The sequence below is a fragment of the Zonotrichia leucophrys genome, chromosome 5, assembly GCF_028769735.1.
Source record: "Zonotrichia leucophrys gambelii isolate GWCS_2022_RI chromosome 5, RI_Zleu_2.0, whole genome shotgun sequence".
NCBI lineage: Eukaryota > Metazoa > Chordata > Aves > Passeriformes > Passerellidae > Zonotrichia > Zonotrichia leucophrys.
In genome coordinates, this window is record NC_088175.1 from 39,392,292 (window position 1) to 39,407,341 (window position 15,050).

Genomic DNA, 15,050 nt, shown 5'->3' on the forward strand with positions numbered 1-15,050 from the left:
GCAGGGACAGCAAAAGGCATTTCTGGAAAAATCTATTGCCCTTTTTCCAGCAAGCAGGACAGGCCATCGTGCTCATTGAGATACACACAGATCCAGAGGAAATGATACAAAATGGGGCTGAGAAAGCCAACAGCACACACCAGTGAGAAATACCTGTGTGTGTCTTGCCACAGAAACAGTGGAAGGCTCCTGGCATGGAACCATGTGGTTATTTGTACACACTCAGGCTGATTCCTTAAAGATGCCTTCAGGAGTGTGGCCATGACATCTGCCCTGTGTTCCCCTCTTTACCACAGTTTCCCATTATCCTTTCTGAGTTCATTCAAATTTATCTCCTCTTTTTTAGATCCTCTCCCTCTTTTGGACTTTGTAGCAGGGAGAGAGAGCACGGTGATGCCCATCTTGCCCCTGCTGCCTTTGGGCACAGCTGGCATGAAAGCATGAAGTGCAGGTGCTGGGATCTAAGGAAGTTGAGATGTGTCTCTGCATTTAAGATGACTTCATTGTAAAACTAAATTTATGCACATAAGACCCTAGAGTAAACTTACAAAAGAGTACTTAAATTAAGGCCATTAGTGTAAACTGAAAACTCTGCCTCTTCCCCTTGTAGCAGTTTCCTGTTCTGTCCTCTCTGCTCTTATGATGCGTCTGTGCATATAATTAATGGTAATTAAAGACAATAAACTTCTAAGAGTAGTGACAGATCTTTTTCTAACTTGACTCTGTGATCCCTACCAGAAAATTCATTCCATAAATTCAGCTGTGGAGATCAAAACAGCAAGTTGTAAGCATGTGCCCAGCTCCATTTGTTGCAGTGAGTGAGTGATTTGTTTATATCCTACTTGATCCATTGATGGAAGCCATTTGTTCCTTGAGCTTGTGTGCAAACTTGAAGTAAGGCTTTGTAGGGTGAGGAAACGCAAAACTTGGGTCATTCCTGAAGAGTCAGTGGGCTGATTAAGCACTGGGGAGCAAAGTATCTGTGGAGCTAGAGTGGAGAACCTGACACTGTGGCTTAACTGATGCCTCAGGAGCTAAAAAAAGAAAAAAAAAATAAAAGGAGGTCAATAATCAGGTGTTGGTAGCAAGCCGTTAGTGAGGTGGCTGAGCAAGGTTTGGGTTTTTCAGCAAATACAGGCAATAGCTCACCCTGACTTGCATGTGTGCACACACACATATGGATGTTCCATACTGTGGCAGCTCATTATAGATTCCCACAAGAAAACCATTAGGGAGGAAATTCTTACTGTTCTGATGTGGTTGCCTTGTTCTTGTAAAAGAAAAGCTGTTGTTTCCATGTTGCACTGGTTTTGTTGTTTTGGGAGTGGAGAGGATTATAATGAAATAGTTCTGTGAGTGTGTGTGTAATATTTTATCCCTGTGGATACAGTCTTTCACCGTGGGTCCATCGGAAATGGAGCCCCCAAAAAATGGAGCTTCCCAGATATGTTCATCAACCAACACACCTGCAGAAAAAGTACTGTCAGAGGAATTTTTCTCACATCCCTGCTTTTCTTCACCTTCTGTCTCAGCCTGCCGCAGTGTTTGCCTGCCCGTCTGCAGAGGGCGATGCAGCATCAGTTTGACCAGACTTATGGTCCTCTGGTTTTCCCTCATGCCGACGTTGCCCTTGGTCACCAAGACATTGCAGGGGTTGAGGGCTGAGATGGGACCACAGCTAGAGGTAAAAACGAGAGGACCAGAGCAGAAACAAGGGTGTATTTGACAGCACAGTCTCTTCATGCCAGCTGTGCAGCAGCTGATGAAATTGGAGACTGCGATGGATTTCACTTTCCTGTTAAATCCTGCTGCACAGGAAGACTTGGATAATTTCCTGAAACTTTGAAGGCCACTGTAGGGACAGCTGGTTATTTCATTAGTTTGTATAGGACTCAGAAGTGTAAGTTTAAATCAGCTTTAAAAGGCAAGAATGAAATCTTGAAGTGAAAAGAACCCCAACAACCATGTACTTATCTGGGTTTCAGACTTCAGTTTGCATGTTAGCACTGCCTTTTTACAGAAAGGAATAGTAGATTTCCTCTGCCAGTAGAGGCATCTCTCTCTAGTCTCTATGAGAATACCCATGAGAATTCATGGGTATTTGTGCCCCAAAAAATCACTTTGTATCCTAGAGTCGTGATGGTTGGGAAAGACCTCAAAATGATCATGCAAATCCATTAACCCAGCATCACTGTGTTCATCACTAAACCATAGCCCAGAGTTACATCCACATGCCTTTTGAACACTTCCAGGGATGGGGATTCCAACACTTACCTGGGCAGCCTGTTCCAATGCCTGACCATCCTTTCAGAGAATAGTTTTTTTCATAATATCCTGTCTAAACCTCCCATGACACAACTTGAGGCCATTTCCACTCATCCTCTAACTTGTCACCTGTGAGAAGAGACCCCTTCACCTCACTAAAACTCCTTTCAGGTAGTTGCAGAAGTGATGGGGTCTCCTGAGCTTCATTTTTCCCAGACTAAACAACTCCAGTTCCCTCAGCTACTTCCCATAAGATTTGTACCATAAAACCCCCACTGCATCCTCTCTTTAATCCAGTTCTTCCTTGGATTATCAGAATGAATTTGCTGCAAAGGCATGGGGGTGAGATATTTTGGAGTCTCCTCAGGTATAGGCTGGGGTTGGTAAGCAGTTGAAAGCTGAATTTCATTCTTTGTCATTGAAATTTGCCAGAAAAGTAATTTCCTTATGCATGTAACTGAGAAAAGTGGTCAGAATTTTTATTCCCAGTTCAGTTTGTGGTAGGGATGGAAATCCTGCCAGTTGAGTGTAATCCTGTTTTTTTCCATGATACACCATCAGTTTTTAAAAACAGCTTCTCTTTTTTTAAAAGCTTTTGGTTGTTTGTTGTGGCTTGTTGTAGTAGAATAGAAGCAGAATGTGAAGCACTTGCTTGAACTTTGCACCTGGATAAATTCAGGGAGCAAGGTCTCGACCTTTTTTTAATAAATGGCACCTACATCAATGACTCCTTAAGGTTTTTTTTATTTTTTCCTAAATTTACAGAAGAGAAACAAGTGTTTTGGCTCTAGCAGAGGCCTCCAGGTGAAGTGATCTCCAAATGCTTTCCTTCTCTGGGTGGGATGAGAGAGAGAGGGCTGGGGCCAGAGCTGTGTGGGAAGAACTGGATGCAGTGGGTGCTGCTCACTGTCGTGGCCTTGTCCAATGTTCAGTAAAGAAACAAAAGACCCTCTTGGATTGCCAGGAATACACAGGCAGTGTTCTGCCTGCCTTAAGCATGGGATGGGCAAAGGTATCTGTGTAGCTGTACGGGGAGCAGGTGAGGTCACTCCTCCACTGTGCCGAGCCTGTGCAGTTCCAGCTGCCTTGTGAGGGGAAGAGGGGCAGACACTGATGTCCTCTCTCTGGTGCCCAGTGACAGGACCCAAGGGAATGGCCTGAAGCTGTGTCAGGGCAGGTTTAGGCTGGGGAGTAGCAAAAGGTTCCTTTGGGCACTGAAAAGGACTCCCCAGGGAAGTGGTCATGACACCAAGCCTGACAGAGTTAAAAAAGCATTTGGAAAACGCTCTGAGGCACAGGGTGTGCCTCTTGTGGTGTCCTGTGCTGGGCCAAGAGTTGGACTCGATGATCCTTGTGGGTCCCTTCCAACTTGGCATATTCTGTGGTCTTTAAAAATGTCAAGGAAGCAAATAAGAATATTAGGAATTTAAAAAGGCAAAACCACCAGAGCTGCGGCTTGCACTGGAAGCAGGCAGTGGGCTGGCGACCGAGGGCACGAAAAGTAGCTGGAGAATGCGGGCATCGATCCCGCTACCTCTCGCATGCTAAGCGAGCGCTCTACCATTTGAGCTAATTCCCCGCGGTAGTTTTCTTACTACCCAGCGCAGACATATTGACTTCTCGCGAGACGCCGTGTGCCGCCGGCAGTTACCCGTCCCGGACGGTGGTCCCAGTGCGCCTGCGCGGGAGCGCGACGGCCGGGGCTCGGCGGCGGGCCGGGCTGGGCGCGCACCGGGAGAGGAGGATGCGCCCCGCGGTGAGACATGGAGCGGGAACGGGGCGGGAAAGGGAGTGGGAATGGGAACGGGAACGGGGCGGGAATGGGAACGAGATGGCAATGGGAACGGGAATGGCGAGGGGCTGCGAAGGGCTGTGTGTTTGGCGGGCAGGATGCGTACGGCTGTGTGTGTGTGGGGCGGCGGTGCCTGTGGAGGTCAGAGCAGGGGCTGGAGCGCCCGGCACGGGCTCTGCCAGGGCCTGGGCTGGTCTTTGAGTGGCGGCGGGGCTGCGCTGAGCTCAAAACAGAAGGAAACAACAAAACAAACCCCCTCTCCCTCCGCCCCGTAAAATATGGAGCCCCCAGCCCGCCCCCCAGCTGATGAAGGGCACAGGAGCTGCCCGGATGAGCCCGGTTACTGCCCAGGGACGCTTCGGCTGCCCGGCAGCTCCTCACGGCCCTCGGGGCACCGAGCCCGCACTCCCCCTGCGGGGGCTCGGGGTGACACTCGGCCTGGCCGGGCGGCCCGGGTGCCCCCGGTGCTGGCTGCCATCCATGCTGGGACATCCCGGGCTGGGTCCCTGAGCGTGGCTGGGACAGCCGGGATGCCCAAGAGCCTGGGTGAGCAAACCTGCTGCGGCAGTTGGTTCTCCCGCCTTGCCTTGCAATGTCTCCTTTGAAAACAACACCCACAGAAGTGAAATCTGGCACCGTGGTGAATCGTGAGGTCTTTTTCTCCAAGAAATAGTTCCATTTGCTCTTGTGCTCCAGCTGGAGTAGAGTTAAAGGCAATTCCCTGCTGGACAAGGAAAGAGATGCTGGCTCTTGAGCAGGGAACTTCAGGTGCCTGTTGAAATGGCAGATGAGGGCATGTGCTGGAGTCTTCTGGGGAGCTGCGCTGACCAGATGGGATTTTGGTGCCCAGTTTGGATGCAGGAAAAGGAGATGCCCTCAGTCAAGGGTTGCATAGCAAAGCAGGTGAGAGCACTGGGTCATTTCTCTGTGAGCGCTATGCTGAGGAAGACAAAGCTATTGGAGGGCTTGCAGTGTTTTATTAAAGCTGTGTTCAGCAATAGCAATATCCAGGACTCAGTTAAAAACCTGTCATTCTGGTAAATATCTTCCCTTGTGCCGGATCACATTTCGTCCCCTCTGATGATGACGAGACAAAACCCAAAAAGCATTGATGGCCAGTGCAAAATACTTTCAGAACCGAGGTGATTACAGAATAACCTTGTTGTATAACCTTGGTGGTGGCTGCTTAACGCCGAGCTGTGTGGAGAGCAGCAGAGTCCTGCTGAGCTGGCCAGGCTGCACGCAGTGATCCTGGTCACCAAGTCACTGCAATTCACTGAGCCAGCAGGGAATTTGGTGAAAGTGATGGGACTTGCTATGGCTTTTGCTCTGTCGAGTTCCTGGGTGCTTTACCCATTGCTTTCCTGCAGTACTTTTCTACTTCTACCTTGGTTGTGTTCAAGCCATCGTTCTGTTGGTTTCAAAACCATTCTCTGCTCAATTTTACCCTTCTTGTGGGATTTGCCTTAGTTCTGCCTGTGAGATACAAGTTACTTTTTCTGGATGAATTTGCTGAGCTATCCTCCTCCAGACTATGAATTTCTGATTAAACACTCCTATATATCAACAGCTTTGCAAATGAAATAGGTGCAAAACATTTTTTATTTATTTCACTTGACAGGTTTTGGGCTCTGTGAATGAGATCTGCTTCTTGCAGAGTTTGCTTAATAAGTTCTCTGATATTTTATTGAAATACTTGGAATTTTAAATTTACTCCTCTTTTGTTCTTTTTGATTTGTTGCATCTTACTTTAAAGGGCCGGTGAAGCATGACCTCAGAACTCTTCTGAAACTCTCCTGTCTCTCATTTATCGTTTTCACAGTTGTGAGCTTCCTTCTGTGGAGGTTTTTTTTTTTTTTTTGTCAGAGAGAAGATTGGCCAACAAACATGTTCTGAAAGACATGTTTATCTTTAAGAAAAAACCCAACAGCAACCAAACAGGCAAGCAGCCGCACCCATCCAGCAGTATGATTTCTTATCTTGGAGCTTGACTCGTAATTTTGATGGCTCCTTACCCTTATTGGTTTTTTTTTAAAAGAAAGTAGTTTTTGTGGCTATTCTCCTGGGTGCCACACTGGAGAGCACTGCACTTGTGTAATTTTTTTTTTCTTGTGTCCTCCTGTCTCTTTTACATCGCCCTGAGCTGCAGAACCCCACAATTTTACCCCAGGCTTCTCTTTTCTTTTTTTTTCCCCTTTTTTCTGATATGGAGTAAACCAGGAGATGCTTGAGAGTCTCTCCTGCTGAGGAATCTTACCTTCAATGCGCACTACAGCGTTTCAGCAGCTTGCCTTTGCTAAGTATCAAGCTGGCTCTGTGGAGCTGGAAAATGTGTTTCAGGCTGTGTTTTGCATAGATGCTCTCAGATGTGAGGTTTCACTGCCTGGGTGTTATATGTGTTTTTCCTGTCACGGGGCAGTCTGCCTCTGAATCATGTTGCTGGGAGCTCCTGGCAGAGCGAATGCAGGGGCAGGGGGAACAGAGGCTTGTCTTCAGCCTTGCTTCATCAACCCAGCCACAGCCTCCCTCATTTGTGCCTTGTTTGGTCTAATAACGGGGTTGTACAGCAGCTTTTCCCACAGCAAAACCTCTTTTCTCCTTTTCTTTAGAACTAAAATCGCTGCAAAGAATGTGTGTTAAGGTGGACTTCCAAACTCAAAGCTTGCCAGTCCTTCACAATCGTGCTGGAGTAATTCCTGTGCTTTCCTCTCCTTCATTTTAATTACAGGGGAGAGTAGTTCAGCTCCCACAGTTCAAGCTGTTGAAGATATGTCTGTGCTCTGCAAATAAATAAACTTTGTGCTTGCTTTTCCCCTTCTGTCTTCCCCTTGCTCTGGCAGAGCTGTGCTCCTGAACAATGCTGGGCAAGTATTGTTCAGGTTTTGGTGGATCTGTTTTGTCCTTGTGCTCCATCCATGCTGAGATGATAGAAGTTGCCTTGCAGGTGCCTGGGAATGTAGCACCTAGAGAAGCCTACAGCTGCTCTGTGTGAGGAACAGCCCCCAGAGATGCTGAAGGTGCAGAGCTATCAGTGCAGCTTTGTGGGAGGTTGCTTGCTGAGTCCCCCTCAGCTCTCGGCAGCCTGGGACACCCCAGCTGGCCATTTTACCGGGTGGTGCAGGGGTTCTTTAAGGGGCAGGCTCATGCCACGCTGCAGATAGCTCAGCATGGCACTGCAAGAGCTGCTGTGTGGTGGAAGGCAGATTTCTAGAATGTGCAAGATGCTCTGGTGTGCTGAGGGCAGCAGTCTCGGCTGCTTTGCTACCATACAACCTGCCTGTTTGTAGCAGCAGTGGGTATTTCTGAAGCAAGTATTCACACTGGAGTGCTTACTCTGATTTTCTAGGTGGGTGGGTGCTCTCTGTAGCTGTGGGTTTGCTTTGACACCTCAGCTGAAGGTATTGGTAGAGGGCCTGGTGTAGATTGTCCCTAAGTGTCCCTTAGTGCCAGGCGGCTCCGCATCCCGCCGGGCTGCTCCTGCGCGTGCCATCCCCCCCTGCGCTGCACAAGAGCTAAATCGGGGTTGCAAGAAAGCTGGCGGGAAGCCTGGATGTTCCTAGAAAGATATTGATTGCCCTGGACAGTTCGGGGTTGTTCCTTTTGTTTCCCTGCCTCTCGTCACGGGGTCGGGCTCGTTCGGGCGGCAGCTCACTGGAGGATGGAGAAACAGTGCCGGCTTTGCGGGCTGAGGCTGGAGCGGCGCCATCCCAGCCCGCCTCTCTCAAGTGTTAAGTCTGAAGCAGCCTGCCTGGTAATTCCATTAATGAGAGCCTAGTGCCAGAGAGATAAATGTAATTCCACGGTAAAGCTAACGCTCGGGCTCAAATGGAGAGGATTTGCTGGTTCTCCCGGGTGCACTGCTGTGAGTAATGTACTCCAGTATTACCCACAGACCGTGTTTAAAGTCTACATGTCACTGCAAAAACTGGGCAGTGATAAAAAAATCTGCTGCTAAATCTTCATGTGAGGAAATCCTTGGTTCTAGAGTGTAGCTGTCTCTTTGCAATGGGTTTTACAGGGAATAAAAGTTTCCTGCTTAACTCCTGACATGCAGGATGGCACCGTGCTAAGCAGCCGGCTGATCCAGGAGACAGCTTGTATGGGCTTTGGCCAGAATGAGCTCTCTGTGTGTAATCAGTGCAGAACAGAAATTATATACTCTTTGTGTGTCACACCAGAAAGCTTGCAAGCACCTCAGAGCCAGCCACCACAATTGCAAGTAGCACAAGCTTCTCTACATTTTTGGCCATGAGGTCCATGCTTCAATTCAGAGCTTACAGTCCTGGCTAGCTTGCTTTGATTTCTTTTTGAAGTAATTTTTTTCTGATTTCTTACTTTTCTTAGTGTGATTTGCAGATCACCTCTTCTTGTTTGCAGTTGTATAATACCCTTGTGGCACATCATCAAGTCTTGTGTTGAAATGTTTAATTGGGACATTTTTAGCTCTCCTTGTGGCTTGGATCCTGGAAATCAAACGCAGGAGCCAGCACCATTCAGCTTCCTGCAGAGGAGTTCCCTGCTGCAGGCAGCAGCTGAGCACTTGTGTCTGACAGGGTGGGAGCTCACAGTGAGCCCCAGTGCTGGGGTGCCCCAAACTTCAAGCAAACAAATTACTTGCTTCATTGTTTGGAGCTTAGTGAGGGATTTTCCTTGTCGTTAGTCCAAGGTGGGGAAAAAAAGTTCAGTGAAGAAGAAGCAGCTGCTGGGGATGCTCAGCCCCTTTTATGTGCCCATCGCTCCAGCTTTGCCTGAGTGTCCATCAGTGGGTATCTGATCTCCTTAGGTAGGACTTGAGCCCCTGCTGGAGTCCTGACGGCAGAACTGAAGCCAGCTTGCTCTGTGCTTGCTTGTTGGTGTGTTCAGCAGCGTGCTGGTACCTCTTGCTGCAGGAGGTGTGGGGAGAGTGGCTGGTTGGGCACAGTGAGGTGTGTGCAGCCTAAGTCTGCAGCCTGCTCCTGCATCTCTTACTTCTCTTTGCAGCAGCTGTGCAGACATGCCTGCCTTCTTCATGCACATGCTGTGGGCCAATTCACTCACCAGAAATCAGGATCAAAAGCAGATTGTCCTGAGTTTTTAAATCTCCTGCCTCTCCTAGCCTCCAGTGCTGTCATTAATCAGTGAGGTGCATGTGCGTGTGAGAGCCGTGTCTGCCGCCCACCACCGCCGTGGCAGGATGTTGGGGGGATACAGTATCAGTCACAGCTACTGCAGTTGCTCTTTAAAAAAAAACTTCTGTTTGAATCATAGCTGACTGCAAAAGTTTTAGCTTAGTAGTGTGGTTTTCTCACCCCAAGTTAAATTTTTTGAGTGTCTCCTTTCCTTCTTTTAAAACTCTGACATCTGATGGGCTTGAGTGGAGCAAGGTAGCACTGATAGTGAGTTATGTGTCCTGTCAAACATTTCAACAGAGTAGATGAAGGAGCAGGTAGGAAAATGACCTGCATATTTAGAAATTCAGTTTCTTGAAAAACTGTGGTGCCTTGTACTTACAGTATCTCTCCTCCCTCCCCCTTCAGTTCCATGAGTCAAAAGTGATCATGAGAGTGTTGATATACGACTGGGGGGATTTATCAGGAAGGATGTAATGTGTTCGTTCCTCTGGTGGTAACAAAGTGGGTCAGAAGTGTTACCTGTGCTGTTGCTGCTGCTAACCAGATAAACTGAAATTAGTTCAAAAACTTGCTATTTGCTGGGAAACCTGTATCTGACCTGCAAGGCGTTAATTTGTTTGGTGGCTCTTGTGGCCTAGATGCATGGTTGAGCCCCCTTGGTGCTGCCAGTCTAGGTGGCCTGGCACTGGATTTTTTTCTTTACCAATGTATTTTTGAGCCATGTCTGCACTGCCATCAGGTTTGCTGCAGAGCTGACCAGGTTGACAGTAGCCATGGTAGACAGACACCACCACTTGGCTCTCTTAGATAAAGGGCTGGTGGGATCATCATTTGACCTCCCAGAGATGCTCCAAATGTCTGGAGGCTGAGCAGAGCCTGATGCATTGTCCTTCTGCCTGCCCTGAGCTTATGGTGTAAATCCCCCAGCAGGCTCATCAGGGGTGACCTGATGGCTGTGCTCTGATACCTCTGTGTGGTACAGAGATCTGGCTGGGGTTTGCTCAGGACATCCCATGCTGTGAGAGAAAGATGCCATGGGGCACCACATGTGGAACTTGAAGTTGAATTGGGAGTGGGAAGGGGGCATATGTAACATATAGCTGAGATAACCAATAAGCTTCACAAGATCTTAACCACTGAAGGGGCTGAACTTGTTTCCCGTTGATGTGATTAGTCACCTCCTAAAGCAGGGTGCTGTAATCCAGTTTCTGTGGAAAAAATTGCACCATACGTGTGTCAATACAAGGGGCGGACTCAGCAAGTGTGTGTGCTTTCAGGCTGGGCTATAAATCCCTTCAGTTGTTCTAGCCCTTTATAAACTTGTGAGAGCTCAGGGAGTTTTCTTTCCTGCAGCCTTGCCCTCGCCTTGGTTTTAACATCTGAAAGTCTGGATGGAAATTGTTGTCATCTCACCCTCTTGTGTCCCAGCACTCAGTCAGATGGCTGGCAGAGGCTTCATGGCAGCCAGAGCTTTTCCCTCCAGCAGACTGGAGGGAACAGGAGGGAGAAGGGGCAGGGGGCTGTTATCAGCCTCCTGTGTGTCCAAGGAAACAGTTCTTCAAGGTTTTTGTCTGGATTTTACAGGGATCTCTTCCCTTACTGCTTTCCTGCCTTGGGCACGGATGCCAGCTGAATTTCCACTGACCTCATCCTGTGGCACATCCAAGCAGATCAGTACTTGGGAGACTGCACATCACCCCCAGCAGGGTGCTGGATCTGCCGTGGGCACAGCCGAATGGACAGAGAGGTCCATCCCCAGAGAGGCTGGCCAGGAGGGGTATTTGCCCCTGGGAAATGCATCCCTGGGCTTTAGTTTGTGGCTCAAACAGTGTTTCTACTGCTGGAAATGGCAGACTGAAATGAAAAGATTGGGTTAGCCAGTACCCTGCCAGAGCTCAGAGAGAATGAATTTAGCTGTTCTTGTTTGATTTCAAGAAACTGCATTAAAATGAGCAAAGAGGCTGTGCACCAGAGCTGCTTCCGCTGCAGGCATCTGCTTGCAGAGCTGTGTTGCAGGGTGATTCCTGCTGGTGCTGCAGAGCTGCTGGGGAAAGCAGAGCTGTGGCACGGCCAGGAGAGCTCTGTGGAGCTGCAGCTGAAGGGCTCGGCCCGCCTGATTGCTTTGGCAGCTCGTCTCTGCCGAGAAACAGGGGTGGGCAGTGCTTGCATCTGTTACCAGTGGTCGCTGGTGTCTGGGTGAGTGCAATGAGCTGCTTTTCCCTGCAGGCTGAGCAGCCATGCTCTGCTCCAGGTCCCTGCTGCTGGGAGGTGGCAGACAACTGGGAAGGTCCCCAACCTGAATGTTGCATGTGTGACACGATGGACGTGATGGCTCTTGTGTCCTGCCTCACGTGAGCTCTGTGGTTACACCAAGCTGCAGCTGACTTCTGAAGCTCTTCGTGGTAAAAACTGACCTGAATTGATCCGTTGTGGTTTTTTTATTTATTTTTAAACTAAGATGCATTTCTGCGAGGTGAAAGCTTGAGCTTTGTTACAAAGTCCATGATTTTCTTAAGGATGCTTATGCTTTGGGATATTTTGGGGGTGTGCATGTGGTCTGTGTGGTAACAGTTACCAGAAAAACTGGGAATGGGTCAGTTGGAGATGTGTAGCTGCTTAATTGATTTTAATGCCATGGAAATTCAATTTGAGTAACTGGGTGCTTTTTCTGGTGGGGGAAAAAAATAGAACTGTGTTAAGTGGAGGGGCAGCTCTGGGTATTTCTGTGAAAGGTGTGTAAAGGAGGCTCGAATGTGAGTTTTTGAACTGTGCTTGTCTGTTCCTGTCGAGAGTTGGTAGTATAAGGGGGAGCACACAGCAACCGTGGAAGGCAAGGCTTGCCTGGGGGCCCTGGGGCAGAAGCCTGTGTGACTAATGTTGTGTAACTCAGAAAAACAAGGCAGGATTACTGTACCTCCTCCCCCTCTGTAAGGAGCTAGTGCTGGGGAGCTCTGTCAGACTGCTGCTGGGATGCTCGGATGGGACCTCTGGGCAAGCTGATGGATTGGCTCCCTCCACTCAGTGCAGCTTTGCAGCATGTACTTTTTAGCTGGGGATTGTGCCTCTTGCAGGTGTTGGAGGTGAGGTGACTGGCTGGCATGTGAAGGCTGGTGCTGGCAGCCCCTCTGACAGGTACCCTGAGCTGCACCTGTGTCTGCTGTAAGCCCTCCATCCACACCTGTGCCCGAGGAGAGGCACGGTGGGGGCTGAGGGCGCTCAGGCTTCCCAATGCTGGGGACAAGGCAGCCTGTGGGGACCATGCAGGGCTGTGTTCTCTTCCCCCTGCACTCCTGGTGCTGTTGAAGTTGGTCACGTGTTGGATGGAGGTCTGGCTTAGAGTTCAAGCCTGTGCTTCTACTTTTCCATCATTATTTTCCAGGGTTTCTGTGCAAGGAATTGGAAAATGCCCTCTGTGGGCTGCCGTGACAGCCTCAGAGCTATCCAGATGGATTTGAACTTTGGTGCTGCAAAGGGCTTTGCGTATTTATTTTCAGCTTCCTGCTGTCTGCTTTGCTTAAGAGCTTTTGCTAGATCCTTTGCATATGCTTGTCCTTTCTCCTCTGCTCCTTGAAACCATTTGAGAACACCCTTCAGCTGTGACAAAATACCCCCCTCCTCTCCCTCACCAAAAAATTCCCAATCCTCCTGGAGGAATTTTATTTTACTGCGGTGCCTTGGTAAGCTGCAAGGCTTGCACAGCTGTGGTGTGTTGCTGTTTGGGTGCATCAGCCTGGTTTGGAGACCTCAGAGGGCAAATCACTGGGCTGTTTTGGATGGGTCTTTACAACAGTGAGTGTCAGAGCATGCTCAGTAGTGAATGGAGCTGTTAAACTGATTTTACATGATTTACCCCAGTGCAAACGCAAATATATGATGGGTTGAAGCCTCATCTTGGTTTCCACATGTACCACTGTGCCACCTTTCTGAGGTCATGCTTTTCATCAGATTTAGCTGATCTCAAGCTGTTCTCCTGCCAGAAATTCTTCCCCTTTATTTTCTTATTTCTGAGATGGCTTCCAGTTGAATCAAGCAAATGATGGTTGCTACCTCTATTGTAGAGATGTGTAGAAGTGGGGGGAGAGAAAAGGCAGGACTGCCTGTTGTGGCAGCAGAGGGTACTTTTGGATCAGTTGAGCTGATAAGCCTGTGGGAGTGGGCATGGCTTGCTGAAGAGCAGCTGTGTAGCCCCTGGTGGAACATGTCCTGCTTCTACTCCAGTTTCCTTCCATGTAAAAGGGTGGCAAGGATTGCTAAGTGCATTAATATTTCTGGGAGGCTACAGTGTTGGAAGAGTCCTTCGTGGGGCACTGCTGACTGATGGCTTCGTGTACATGCTGCCAGGGTTTGGCTTCCTGCTTAACCCAGGGGAGGTTTCCCTCTGGGAGGACTTTGAGCTTTTAAATAAAGCTTCCTGCTGAATGTATCAAGGAGAATATTAGATTGAATATAAGGGAGAAGTTTTCTGTGATGAGGGTGGTGAGGCAACTGGAACAGGTTGCTCCCAAAAGTTGTGGATGCCCCATCTTTGTAGTCACCCAGTATCACTCAGTCCTCTGCTGCCTTGCTTCATAACCTTTTTATAAACTCTGGTGAATCTTTGTGTGCTGCTTTAGATGAAACAAAAGGTAATTGTGTTTCTGCAGCACTACCTCAGTCTGCAACCAGCAAGGAGTGATCGTGGCCAAGGCCACAGGGGGTCTGCTAGGGTGGTGGCACTGAGAAATAGATATTTTGGGGGACAAGTTGGAGCTGCAGAAAAGCAGCAGAGGAGCTCAGCTGTCATGTGTCATCCGTGCTCTGCATTGCCTGGAGCCTGGTGGTGTCTTGGGGAAGAGCAGCCCTAGGACAAGTGACTGCTGGGCACTGGGAGAAGGAAGTTTGGGAACCAAGGGGGAGGCTGAGCACTCTGATTCTCTGGCACTCTGCTGTGTTTCCAGTATATCTGTCTGTTGTGGGACAACATGCTTTTTCTGAGAGCTGCAGTTGCTTTGGGAGGGCAAGCAGGCCATCTTCATATGGCTTTGATTAAATCCAGCAGCACTTAAGAAAGCTTCAGGCATCTCTTTTTGCCTTGCTTGGCAGTATTGGGAAGTGAGGACTTAGAACCTTGCCAGTGATGTTTCTGCAGCGTTGTTTAAGAGTAGGAGTCGAGTTGAGAAAGTTGTTAAATGGAAAAGGAACTGGAGGAGGGAGGGAGAAAAGGTTGTCTGTATGGCTGCCATGTTGATACTCCCCATGTGCTGAGCCCTGGTGCAGGCATGGGTCAGTACCAGTGCAGATGAAGTCCTATGAAGGTAAGGCAGCCCCCCTTCAGATTTAAGCCATGTGAAGTTAAGGTATGAATTCCCTTTCTTTCCCTACCTTGATATGTAAGCTACCACCGAAGATTATTGGCCAGGTTGGATTTGTCCTGTTACTTCTGTCCTTGTAGAGCTGCTGAATAGTGTTCATTTACTGGCTTCAAAAAACCAGCAGAAGACCCTCCTGGAGGTACATAACAGGACTAACTAACGCCTGTGTTTTGGTTAATGTAGAGCAACAGGGTGATGGAAAATTTGTGATTGAGGCTGGAGTCCAAGGTCTGTGCTGTGGTCTTGTGGACTTCAGCATTTTTTTCATATTTAGAAATGCCTTCAACCCTTCCTTAATAGGAAAGGAGAAAGGGGAAAATGAGTGAGAGGGAGCCACAAATTTTAGATTAGACTTTTCTCAGTTCTTTAAATACCAGTTGGCAATGACAGTTTTCTGAATCACCTGCAGAGACTGGGGAAAGCAAGCAAGTCTCTCCTCAGTCCAAGGTAAACTGATGTGCTGCATGAGTAAGTTTTCTCACAGTACATAATGAGGTCCAGTTGGCAGGAAGCACATGAGACATTGTCAGG

At 48.6% G+C, this 15,050-nt stretch overlaps 1 protein-coding gene and 1 non-coding gene across 5 annotated transcripts in view; one reads left to right on the top strand and one right to left on the bottom strand.

Moving 5' to 3' along the window:
• Window positions 1-3,771: 3,771 nt before the first annotated feature.
• Window positions 3,772-3,844, bottom strand: TRNAA-AGC (transfer RNA alanine (anticodon AGC)). Its single transcript has one exon. It is a non-coding gene; the product is annotated as a tRNA-Ala (tRNA).
• Window positions 3,845-3,955: 111 nt separating this feature from the next.
• Window positions 3,956-15,050, top strand: part of LOC135448517 (USP6 N-terminal-like protein) — a 78,881-nt gene continuing 67,786 nt past the window's right edge. For 2 of the 4 annotated variants that reach the window (XM_064714603.1, XM_064714606.1), the window contains exon 1: window positions 3,956-4,021. The gene's annotated coding sequence lies outside the window, so the exon portion shown is untranslated. Of the gene's footprint in view, window positions 4,022-11,295; window positions 11,365-11,521; window positions 11,571-15,050 lie in introns of those variants that run through there. The other 2 variants (XM_064714604.1, XM_064714605.1) reach the window with 2 other exon arrangements.